The sequence below is a fragment of the Periplaneta americana genome, chromosome 2, assembly GCF_040183065.1.
Source record: "Periplaneta americana isolate PAMFEO1 chromosome 2, P.americana_PAMFEO1_priV1, whole genome shotgun sequence".
Taxonomy (NCBI): domain Eukaryota; kingdom Metazoa; phylum Arthropoda; class Insecta; order Blattodea; family Blattidae; genus Periplaneta; species Periplaneta americana.
Window position 1 is genome coordinate 102674394 of NC_091118.1, and position 13728 is coordinate 102688121.

At 35.8% G+C, this 13728-nt stretch overlaps 1 protein-coding gene across 1 annotated transcript in view; it reads left to right on the forward strand.

Annotated features, from left to right (window-relative positions):
* The window catches only part of LOC138694480 (uncharacterized), a 102146-nt gene that overhangs the window by 78093 nt on the left and 10325 nt on the right, over positions 1-13728 (forward strand). The gene's annotated exons all lie outside the window — the stretch shown is intronic.

Below are 13728 nucleotides of genomic sequence, written 5' to 3' on the forward strand. Positions count from 1 at the left end.
TTTGTTGTTATCTTACTTTCTAGCTTTCTCTTCTTCTAAGTCTTTCTCATTTCCTTCCTTCTGCTCCCATTCTTTTAAATTCCTATTTTTTCCCCTTCTGTTAGGTACACATAGGTGAAAATTTGTCATTTTTAGTTTTTGGCATTAAACAATTATTTATGTCTAAGAAAGCTCTGGGTTAATTTCCATCCACTTATGCCCCTCCAATAGCATGTTTCGGCAGCCATTTTAAAAGGCACATGTTTGTGTTTATATTTATTTAAAATTTCAAACTAATTTTTGTCCGCTTTTCTTTTCACACATTTTGCTTTGCTAAAAATGCTTATCCTACAAAGTTTGTACTACTTGAATGATTTTTTGCGATTGTGATTGTGATTGTGTGTAACAAAACATACTGTAAGGATTTTCTTTAATTCTCCCTTTGTATGTTAAATATATATTTCTTTGCAGGAGTTGCTAATTTTCCGCTGTTTTTACAATTGACAATGTAAAATAATTTTTGTTATTTTTTGGGGATTAAAAGAAATGAAAACACCGGATAGTAAGTTTTGTTTTGGGGTGTTTCAAAATTATAAAAGTGGAATTTCTGGCAAAATTTTTAAAATTTATAGGAATAATAGCAATTTAAAAATAGACTAAATTTCAATTTACAAAAATGTTAATAATTAACACATTTTAAAACCAAATTTGATTAAATTTGGTATACACTATTTATAAGGAGTTAACTCTACAACATTTCAGACTTCTATCTTTAAATTTGCTTAGGGAATAGAAATTTCACCTATATGTTCGCGTAACATAATCTGGTTCTAGAGTACTTAACCTTAGTATTAATTTATAAATGAGTCCAATTCTTCGTAATGACGTATTTATTATTACTTATTACAGTTTCGAAACAACTCACTGACGTCATATTGATGTTTTTCTTTAATTATATAAAAGTTTATTACATCATTAAGATATTTACAGTTTTGCAAATGAACATAACTTATATGAATAATACATTAGAAACATGTATTGAGGTTGCAATCCAGAGATTGTCCTCATGAATAGTAGAATTTCTCTTTAAAGTTTTTCATTGGAGCAAATCTGTATTGTGAATCGTTTCGACTATGGATTGCATTGTTTTCTCGAGACTAGGCTAATGAAATGAGGAAGCAAATTATGAAGTAATTATTAATGAGAAGGCTCCGTCTTGTTAAACTTAAATGTGGGAAGTATAAAGACAGAAATGAAAAGAAATATCAGATTTTCGTTTCAAATCCCAACATCCTTACAATCCAAACTGTTCACAGTGACAATCTAGGACGTTGTACGCAATTATACGGATTCGATTAATTCCCTGTCACTTCTTTTTTGCTGTAGGCCTATCGTATATTTCTCCATGTTATTATTTCTCCGTCCCGCGCCGTGGCGTCGTGATCTAGGGCATCCTGCTTAGGACTCGCGTTAAGGAATGCGCGCTGGTTCGAGTTCTCATGGGGGAAGAAATTTTCTCATGAAATTTCGGCCAGTGTATGGGACCGGTGCCCACTCAGCATCGTGATGCACTTGGGGAGCTACGATAGTTAGCGAAAATCCGGTTTCGCAAACCAGCTATAACGGCTGGGAGAAATCATCGTGCTGACCACACGATACCTCAATTCTGGTTGGATGATCGTCCACCTCTGCTTCGCCATGTTAACGTGAGACCAGCAGCCGCTGTTCGGTCTTGGCCCTTCATGGGCTGTAGCGCCATGCATTTTTTTATTATTTCTCCTCTTTTACTTCTTATTTCTCGTCTTGTTTCTATCTTCTCCTCTTATTTTCTTTTTTTCTTGATTTATCTTAGTTTTATTCCTTCTTCTCTTAATTCCTGTCATTTAACTAAGGTTTCCTCGCTCACTCGCTGTTTTCATTTATTTTCTTTTATTTTAATATGTTTCTTTATGTTTTAGTTAGTAAGTATATTCACTCATTTATGTTTTATTTATTTTATTTAACTAGCTAGCTAGTGAGTACAAATTAAAATAAAATTATAAAACAAAAATGTTTATAGCCACTACCGTAAGAGCCAGGCTCGTGTACGGTGTGGTCTTAACCAATAATATAACATAACATTTACAAGAACAGTTTACTAAATACAGTAAATAACTTAATTCAAACCAATAAATAACACACAAGAGCAAAAAAATAAATAAATAAATAAATAAATAAATAAATAAATAAATAAATAAATAAATAAAATAAGGAAGAGAAAAAGAGAGAGTAAAGCATATTTAATATAAATTGACAGTCAGTGATATAGGTATACAATGTAGTAATAGGCCCAATTATTGTATTCATTGATAACCTCGATAAATACTTTATTTTATAAAGCGAACGTAACAAATAATTCCATTTAATATATTTCAGTTTGTACTAGGCTCTAGAGCAATGAAAATTGCAGTAAATTGCTATGTCTGACTCACTGTGGTATCAGGTGTAACGGCGGAAGTAGGATGAGAATTTCTTTCTCGGCTCTGTCGGCCTCTATTGGATTCACCTGCTTCTTGACTATCAAAAGCCGTTCACCTGACTTGTGGTTTCAGATATCGGACCGGATGCGTGTTGTTCTTTTGAAGTATTTGATATGCTGTGAACCAATTTGCTAAACAGGTTACTCTGTTTCAGCACACTAAAACGAATATTTATTAAGGAATTTGGTACCTGTACGATTTACACTCTACTGAATGTATAAAATGTTAATAGATAGTACAAATATACAGTAGACATTGAACATTTAATAATGTACACTTCTAATGCTGAATATGAGGTAAGACCGACAGATTCTGTTTTCATCTTATAGAAGAAGGTTCCCTCCGTCTCTTTTCGGGGGTTCAACATTTCCATGTATCCTTGGCGGTTATTTAGGTACTTGTAGTCTCAGGAATCCTATTATTTGGCATTCGTTACTTGTTTTTTCATCATACTGATTTATTGACCTGAATATTAGTGGTGGGATGTCATTTGAAGACCTGTGATTTGTTGCTGTGACTGATTTTTCCCTGGTTCCGAATCTGACTACAGTTCTAAATCGCCGAGAAATTGCCTTCTCCGTCCGATATGCGACTCATAGCGATGGAGACTGATGTACGTATAGTACATGTGACCATATTATGTGACAGCTCCAGACAATTGCAAGTTATAAGATTCATATTATCTCGAAGGGCAAGATAACTTAGATTTATAATCAAAAGGTAAAAGTCGGCAACTCTTTGATATTCAAGCTGCGTCCACGTATCACCGAACGTACTCTCTAAATTTGCCACGAATGATTCAGTTAACCGTCATAAATATTCTTGGATGAATATACGCGCCCACACAGCGATAACCGCTTGTTTGTTACTCGCCGCTCTAATCAGTAGTCTATTGTTGATGTAAAGTTATGCCACCGGTGATTTTGTATCCCAGAAGAGCAATAAACATAATTATTAAGTATCTGTCGTCTCGAGTTGGAAAACATTCGCCATCGCCAAGAATTATCCAACACAGTTTCTTTCTAAACATCCCCAAATGCCGCACAACTGCTGGATTAAAACACAGCAGAAATTTTAGACCCAGAATATAACGCATTAATTAGATCTTACCTGAACTAGGTACTCTGAACACACTCAGATTTAGGAAACAAATTAGATTAATTATTTAATTGTTTTGTCTTTTATTAAGCTGTATAAGTTTAAAATTTTAATTTAATACTCGTGTACTTTGCATTCTCTATATTCTTATATGGCATTACATGGTCTGTATTTTACTAGATATTAATATTATTGTGCTGAATTAACACTCTTCAATTTTATATAAGTAGACTGAACTGCGCCCAAGCACGAGCTTCTGCTCTTTCAGACTGCAATGCCTAATGTAGTGTAAACCTTGTGTATTAAATAAATAAATTTGAAATTTGAAAAAAAAAAAATAAATTTGAAATTAAAAAAAAATTGAGTTTAAAGCAAACTGTAAAGCACACTGTACATAAACCACACCAGGGGCGGCTTTCGAAGGGGTGCTGCGGAGCTGCAGCACCCCCAGACATTTGTGGCTCTTATCTCGTTTTATGTTGTGAAATACATTTATTATACAGTCTCTATTTAGCGGCTCGAATTTTTTAAAATTTCGCTCTCATTGACATGCACGCAATCGTTACTGAAGTCACTTCCTCCCCTGGTGCTGCCAGAGCGAAGCCAGAGACAAGGACTATGGGTGAAGCCTCTTCCTCCCCTGGAGCTGCCAGTCTCGTCTCGGAGGCTTTGCGAGTTAGTTTTACCCCTCGTCCCTGCTAGCCCCTCGCCAGGAATCCAGAGTTTCCAGGCGCTGCAAAATTTGCAGCAGTTTGTCAGTAGCGCGCAGTTTTAAATACATTTTCTTTAATGTTGTGAGTATAACAAGTGCAACAATGTTTAATTCTGTACAATATTTACAGTCTATTCAGTTCAGTACCTTAACAATTCAAGAGAAATGTGAAATTAAGTGCCCATCAGTTGAATCTCATAATGGAAAGAGCCGCTAAAGAAAATACAAAGGCCCGCATATTTTTTGCTAATTTATCGAATCTGAAACATCTAACAACATCACAATAAATGAGGCAAGCACGGAACAGTGCACAGTTGAGCAGCGAGATCTGTGAAAATGAAAATCCTAAAAACCGTCGTAAGGTCGAAGGGATTCAGACAAGGGTTGCTGCAGCCAAGGAAGTGTGTGACCTCATTATCACACAAGCTAACACCCGATTTCAGTTCATAGATCATCTGATATTATCTTCTCTTCTGTGTCAAGAAAAATTTGAATGCTACAGAAGCTCATTTCCTGAAAATGACCTAAATGTATGTGTGAAACTTTTTCTAATGTTCGATAAAGACAAACTAAAAACGGAACTCACTGCGTTGTATCAGAGACAAGAATTCAGAAATATCAGTGACGCAGTCAAGCTCTTGCAGTTTCTTCTATCTGAGAACTTGCAGGCCTCATTTTCATAAGTTGTGGAACTACTACGCATAGCTATCACCATACCAATGACAACTTCCGAACCAGAACGTTGCTTTTCGTGTTTGATGAGAGTAAAATCCTATCTTAGAAATACGATGTGACAAGTGACAGCATTAGCTATGTTTTCCATTGCAAAGATTATGTTAAACGACATACTGGATTTTAATAAGAAGATGATTCAAAAGTTTGCAACCTACAAGACAAGGCGCATGGAACTAATCTTTAAATAAAATAAGTTGCTTGGTTTATTTTTGTATGCAGCCCCCCTTAATTCAATACCCACGAGCCGCCACTGAACCGCACTATGACAAAATCATTATTAGGCCTGTCACAGCGATTTTTCCGGAACTGTCACAGTTCGGAGCTGCGATGACAAAACGCTGTTACACCCCATCTCTTAGTGAATACATCTTTATTCGAGGGACATTTGATGAGAAAAACTTAACGTTTATACCGTAACACTTAGTTCAGGAAGTCTTTGTTTGATGCTGCATATGCCAAAGCATACGCAGCTGCTATCTGTCGGATATTACGTAACATACTTGCTGTTGGATGTGTCGATCGTTATCTGATAAGCAACTAGCGTTATCTGCATGTAACCGGATACTGCCAATAATGTTACTGGATGAGTCCGTGAAATAGAAGGGAGTTAACTGAAAATGAAACAGTTTATTACTTATGTACAAGAGGATAGACTAAAACAATGCATTAATCCATTAGTATTATTTTGCCATGGGCAGAACACAGTCAAAACCAATATATATGCGTGAGTAGTCCTATAGCAAACGGGAGAAAGAAGTTAAAGAGGGTGTAAATGCAACCTGTGTATATTGACATAAACGGATAAAGGAAAGTAGTAGGAAACGAAATAGAGAATTTATGAAAGTCCAAAAATAAAACATCGAATATATTTATAATAATTACATATAATAGCGTATCGAATAATACTTCACAAAGTGTGTTATAAAGAAATGTTCAGTGATTTCAGTAAAACGTTATTGAAAATAGTTTTCAATTGTACTTGTATAATAGGCTATATAGGCCTACGCGATCATATACGGCTTTCATAAAACTTAAAACCGATAAATGTTGTAGAAAACGAGTTTCCAAATGGAAACTTGAGTAGATCTAAAAATAAGAATAACATATAAAACAATAAAACAAAGATGTATTAACCATATCAACAGGATTCCGTAGATCCCCTGTCACTGTTTTCAATTGTTTCTGTACATTGTTTTCGTATATAACTTTTGTTTATATTTTTAAATTCTTAAATCTGTGTTCAACAGCACCAGAATTATCTAAAATATAATTTCTATCTCTGTTTTAATTTTAATATGACACATTCACTACTGTATGTACGCTATAGTCGCTATTTAATACAAATACAATAATTACAATAGATATGTTTAATTTATAATGACAATCAACACTATTCACCACCACTCAATACTGTTTTATTTTCAGTACGAGTATGCCTGTATCAGGTATATTTCAAGATATGTACATTCATTTCATAAGCGTTTACTGCAAAAATCAGAATCACAATTTTATTACATCGATCAAACTGTTGCATAACATGTTAATTTCATAATTTAAATTCAAAATGTATTAATTGTTCTCTCATTCCTCTGGTGAAGATAGTTTTCTCTTCATATTTTCTTTGTTCTTTATGTCTAGCGTGTGAATACTGCTTTCTTTTCTTTCCTTCACACGAACATATTAATTTAACAGTAATTGCTCCTCCCACATAAATTACTGTTCTTCTTTCCATATAAAAACATTGCTTCTTTCTATCATTGTTCCGTATGGAAACTGCTTATTTTCGCTCATTCTCCGACGAACATTTCTACAATTTTCCATTGCTTCATTTCTGTACTCTTTACACGAATTGTTTGTTCATTTCTTCATCCTTTTCAACCTGCCAATATTCATTTAAATAAAATGAAATAGGCATTATGACACAATAGATGTTGAATTTGATGTCTTGGGGTCTCTACGTTAAATTCTCCTCGTCACTGGTTCTGAAACTGCCGTTTACCCAGAGCCATATTGACTACTACAATACATTATTAGACTCATCTTTGGTTGAACGGCTAGATCAACGGTCGGCAAATGTAGTACATTTAGTACTTGTAGAACGCGACTTCCTCACCCTCACCATCTAGTTCACCTGCACCGACAGTGTTGGTTCACGTTTAGCATACGAGGTGACTGAGCTAGGCATGTTTGCTGGGATCACTGTAGAACAGCTAAAAGTATAAAACTGGGCTAGACATTTGAACTTGCACGTCGAAAACAGAGGGTTCAAGGCCTGAAGTGTCCAATTGACCTATAGCTATATGTCAAACAAGAACAATGTCTTCTTTAGTTTCGCAGTTACTACTCTGGCCTTTGTATCAGAGGCCCGCGGATGAACCAGGCCGAGGGCGATGGATTCAAAGCGCTATAAAATCCTTAGCATGGCTTCTTTCGGAAAAGGGCTAAAACTATAGGCCCCATATCGTAGATTTACGATAAGTAAAGAATTCTGTCTCTAATGTAGCGCTCCAGACAATATTCGTCTGCCATTTCTCGTTCACGATGAATTTCGATGCTGAATAACTTCTTGAGTTGAAAGTGTCGTTACATAAAATGCTATTACTACTGCTTTTGCTACTAGTATTACTAACATTGCTCCTTATACTATTGCTACTACTGCTGATGCTAATACAATTATTGCTACTACTAATACTACTTATGCTACTGCTAATGAAGGGTTGTTTTCGATCTCTGATAACCAATTTGAATGACATGTGCGTCAGGAGTCAGACGACAGCTGAACTGTGGCGCGAGGTGACAGACCAGTAGTGAATGATCTCATAGTCAGAGTGCACGGCGATTCTTGTCAGTAGAAATTCCCAAGAAAATCGAGCCTTTTTGGGAGGGGTACATAACAACCCTTTCCGATGCCAAGTACATTTAAGTGAAAATAAAAGAAGCCTGCAATAAACGAGGTTTCGTTATTTCCAAGAAAGGCATCTTCTGTGTACTGAATAAAATTGGTAAAGCTCGAATGGAATTAATTTGTATCATCTCGTGGGGTGCGGCGACTTGTGATGGTGGGTGGATTTGCTTGCTTTTCCTCTCCGAGCTTTGCCAGTATTATTTTGTTCCACGAAAAGAAGACTGCGGTTTATTTTTGTATAATTTGTCCCATTATTCAATGTTCTCTGTCATTTGTCCTTATCACAACATTATAGTCCACAGTCTCTTCATAGTTTCTCTGTATGAAAAGGGCTTTACCATGTCACAGTTCCAAAAATTTCATGATTTCTTTAAATGCAAGTTGCAGAGCTTATTTTTTTTTATTTACAAAACATCACATTGCTAACGGAACTTTCGTGTCTACAAACTTAACTCGGTTGTCTGACGTGATCTCACCCAATGCAGATCGTAGGACGATTCTAAACAGATTCTGCGAGATTTGTAATAGACAAAAGACTGTGGAATATGTTCCCTTCAAGTACGTCGGTTTCCCTTTGCACTAATATCTGGCTCCAGCTTTTGTCGCCGATGGGAGTTCTTACCTCGTGTTTGGAAGCGCCGTTCGATGCCATTAACCCAGATGTGGAAGTGAGACTTAACAGAGAAAACTTAAGTCGTACCTTGTACTGTAATTATGTAGAAATTGAGTAACCTTGAGAGAGATTGGGCGCTTTCGATAATTTAACTATATGTTGAGAATTGTAGGTCAGTGATAAGTGCTGTTTTAAGACGGGCGATTAATGATGACGCAGTGTAACACTCATTTGTAGTTGTTAGTGATTCATGTACACACACTCTCACGAACTTTAGCTTATATAGGCTATGTTCATCCAATGGCTTGTACTTCGCATCATTCCTCTAAGAATCTCCCTTGAGTATCGCACCGATACTGCTGTAGATCTTTTCGCCGCCTCTGTAGTGTTGCCTTCGGTGCACCACACTCTTCATAACATCGCATGGTGATTAACGAAACAATGGTGGAATTCCAGCAGGGGAAACAAGTATCCAGGGGAAACCTACCGTCAAGAGTTGCCTTTGTCCACAATGAATTCCACTTGGACTTTCCGGGATTCGAACTAGGGTTACCAGCATGGAAATACGACGCTCTAGTCGTTCAGCTAACGGAGTGTCACTAGATTCGATTATATTGAGGATTGAAAAGCTCGCTCACTCACTCACTCACTCACTCACTCACTCACTCACTCACTCACTCACTCACTCACTCACTCACTCACTCACTCACTCACTCACTCACTCACTCACTCACATTTATTCGCTTCATTTTCTTTCACTTTACTAACACATTAACTCGTGTCGTCCTCTTATCCGTATGTTATTTCATTCCCCCTTTTCGTTCGCTTTAGGTTCATTGTTTCATCCTTTGTTCTTACATTGTTATGCTGTTTTATCTCTTTTGTTCATTACTCGTTCTTTCATACTATCTTTCGTTCCTCTTCAAATACTTTTCTTTTTTCGGCTCTACATTTTTCGTGTATTTCTTTATTTTCGTAAGTTACTAAGTTCCATGTTGTGATTTACTTCGTTCTTTAGTTTCTTTCGCACTATTCCTTCTTTCGAAAACTTGTCTCTACTTCGTGTTTTCCTTTATTTGGTGGTTTAATTAATTTCATGTTCCGTTCTATTTTATTCTCCACTTCATTTCTCGTTATTCCTTCTTTCCAGAGCTGTCCTTTATTTCGCGTTTTGCTTCATTTCGTACTTATATTTATTTAGTGTTTTCTCTTATTTCGCTTTTGCTTAATTTCTTACTTGGATTTATTATTATCTTTCATGTTTCCATTTCTTTTATGTCTTTCTTTATTTCATGTTTTCGATTTTTTTGTGCTTTGTCTTTTTCGTCTTTTCCTTCATTTCCTTATTTTCTTTCCTTCGTGTTTTCTTTTATTTCGTTTTTCACTTTATTTATTGGTATATGTATTTCGTGTTTTTCTTTATTTTGTGCTTTTTCTTTATTTCGTGCTTCCCTTTATCTCGTATTTTCTTTATTTTGTGATTACTTGTATTTCTTGGTGTTTCTCTAGGTTTTTCTTCATCCTTTCCTTATTTCGGAATTTTTTTCTTTTTGCTGAAATTTTATCCTTATGTCTGACGTAGAAAACATAACTGCTACTAACTGCTGGAAAATATTATCCTAAAATGTAAAGTCTGTACAGTCAGGTAATTGTCATCATATTCATCAGCATATGCGGCACCATTGTTCGAAGAGTCAGTTCATTCTGTTCGTTTTTTAAATTTTCCTTCATTCTTTCCTTATTTCAGTATTTATTTCGCTGAAATTTTATTGTCGTTCCGACGTAGGAAACCTATTGCACTAACTGCTGGAAAACAATTTCATATTATCCTAAATGTAAGGTCTGTACAGTTAGCTAATCGAAATTTACTAATTACCATCATATTCATCAGCATGTGCGGCTTCATTGTTTGAAGAGTCAGCCGTTTGGGTCATTCTGTTTGTTTGAGGAATTTAAATCGACAATTTGATTATGTTGGAAGGGTAGGTCACTAGCCTTTAGAGTTAACGCTATTCCTGAACTACTATACGTCCTCTAAATACTGTACTTTCAATCAGCCCTGTATTCTCAGTGAAGAGAACTAGTTGTCTGATTGGGATTTCGTGGAAGTCACTTGCTTTGGTAAATGTCAGACCTGGATATCGATATCTAGCCTAAGCTAATCACACAGTAGACGCTGTGCAGCTTCATCATTGAGTTAACATCTTCTACATGGTTTATCTTCTGAGATACCAATCCTCTGGAGTTCTGCTTGTAGTGCGCAGAACCCTGTTTTAATAATAAAAACCCATCTTAGTTTGTAGCTGTCTAAATGTAGCAGTTTCTTGTGTACTTGAATCTTCAATGCATGTTTCGGGACTCCTTCGTTATATTTAGTCAGTGAAGTTCAAGATCAGCTCGTTAGATTACACAATATGAACGTAAGTATACTAGCACATACATACATACATACATACATACATACATACATACATACATACATACATACATACATACATACACACACACTACTTACGAATGGAGATAAAAACAATATTCCCTGCTGGAAAGCAAACTCGGACCATCTAGTTTTTTACCTGGATATGTTGCCACTTGAGTCACATACGGTCTATGTTATTGACTAAATTGTATAGAATGTTGTGAATAAATTAATAATAGAAGAAAATGCTTTTTTTATTAGGCAAAGTAAATTATGTAATTTGTTTGTTACATATTCACACGGTTCTTGTACTTAACGACCGGCAATATCTGTGTATGGTCTCAAAGAAGCCGCAAACAAGCTCGAAAGATTGAAGCCATATAAGGGAAGAAGCTATTACGTAGGCCGTGTTGCTATGTGAAAAGAAACCACATTCCTCTCATAGTCTCCGTGCTTCGATGTTCTCTTGTTCCGTACGGTGTACAAAGTTGCTTCCCGATCGGCTTAAAATTTAAAGCGATCTTGCCTCTTTACTCAAATTAGCACATTTTAAAACAATAGTAAAAACGAATAAAAAATTATACTCAAAAGATTTACATAAATGAATAAATAAACAAACAAACAAATAAACAATTGGATAAAGAAATAAATGGATAAACAAATATATGGATAAGCAAATAAATGGACAAATAAATAAATGAATAAGTATATAAATAAGTAAAAATGTAAATGCATAATAAATAAATGAATAAGTATATAAATAAATTTATAAATAAGGAAATGATATTTATAAGCAAATGAATTTTTAAATAAATAAATAGTGTACTTTAGTGGTGTATGGCTATGAGTTCCCATTAAGTCTATAAATAGTCTCATCTTCCCTACTTTGTGCTACTGCAGACATTAATTCATCGATGAACTGTTGAAGTGGATTGCTACAAAGCTATCAGATTGGAGTTGATAAGATTATGAAGAGATAGTCGATACCCAACAGTATTCACGCAACCTTTAAAATTAATTGCGCATCTCGTATTTGAATCTTTGAACAACTTGAGAAAAATTAATTGGGACTAACAAGAAGCACGCAAAATGAAAATTCTTAATTGTATTAAGATTTGAATTCACACAAATTCCTAGCAGTTTACATTTGCTTTCAAATAAAATCTATTCACATAACAAAACATAACCTTCGCTGTTGAGTAATGGTTACCATGTCTCACCGTGAAACGAGCGGGCTCAGGTTCAAATCCTGGAATAAGTTACGTACTTGAGGTTCTTTCCGGGATTTTTCCTCAACCCATTAAGACCAAATGCTGGGTAACTTTCGGCGAGCCACCTGCGTAGCTCGGTCGGCTAAGGCACTTTCCACCTGATCCGAAGTTGCGTTCGGGCACGGGTTCGAGTCCTGCTTGGGTTGATTAACTACTTGGGATTTTTCCAAGGTTTTTACCAACCGTAAAGTCAATGGCAGGTAATCTGTAGAGAATCCTGGGCCTCATCTCGCCAAATACCATCTCACTATCACCAATCCCAACAACGCTAAATAACCTCGTAGTTGACACAGCATCGTTAGAGAACAACGTTAAAAAAATTGTCGGCGCTGGACCCTGGAGTCGTTTCGATGGCATTTCATTTCAATCAGACGCTAGATAACCAAAGCAGTTGATAAAACGTTATAGAATAAGCAATTACAATAACCAAACCAAACATAAGAAGCTAATCTTATTGCATGGCTTTCACTGGTCCTCCACGGCGGTCTAGAAGTTGACATGCTTTCCACTGAATCCAAGGTTCACGCGTTGAAACCTGTCGAGGGCAATAAAATTCCGAGCCTGCTTTCCTTTGGAAGGTAAGTGATATTGGGAGGCCATGTCCTGCATTTACGATATGTAAAAAAACCTAAGTCCCTGAATTTGAGGCGTACAGGAAAAATTAACTATCAAAATAAAATTCTAGAAGCAGTACAACGAGCCCCCGCTTGCACTTCATATTTCACACATCCATAGTCTTCGTACAGCAACTTTACTTAAAATGAATATACCTATTCCTTTCATATGGGTAGCTCCTTGCTAGAGCAACTAGAAGGTCTCGAGTTCAGTCCCGAGTGGCGGTGAGATTATTCTCGTTGTCAGAACTTCAAAAAATGGCTCCAGGGTTCACCCAGTATTCTGCCAAATTTAGTACCGAGTAAGTTATTTCTTGGAGGTAAATGGCATACGACCATAATACCTCATTTTAATGCCGAGATCCTGAAGACATTGATCTCTACCTCCATACACCCATATACCTTCGCGACATATATACCTTTTTACCGCTTTCATACCGTACAGTTTTCTGTTAGAAGAACCAGCAACCCATTCTAGTTTTTATCTGCTTAATTTATACAGTTTCAAAGATTTGCAAATTTGAGAGCCTGCAAATTTCAGTAGTTCGCTAGTACTAATTATATTTTAATGATCAGTTCTATCCTTAAAAATGTATTTGATTGGCTAACTGTAAGACAAACTGAAAATCATCTTAGGTTCTTAAACAATTTTTTTTTTCGTGCATCTTCGATTTTTCGGCTGAATCCTTCATTTTCATCTCAACTCAATTGTCTTTAACCAATATCACGATTGCTTCCGTCAAACGAAGCAACGCTGTATATATTGATAGCTATAGATGATAGATATGTTACTGCTTACAAAGTGTTAACGGATTACAGAGTTCAGTGTACCGTATACAGATAGTTATGTTATGAATAATATG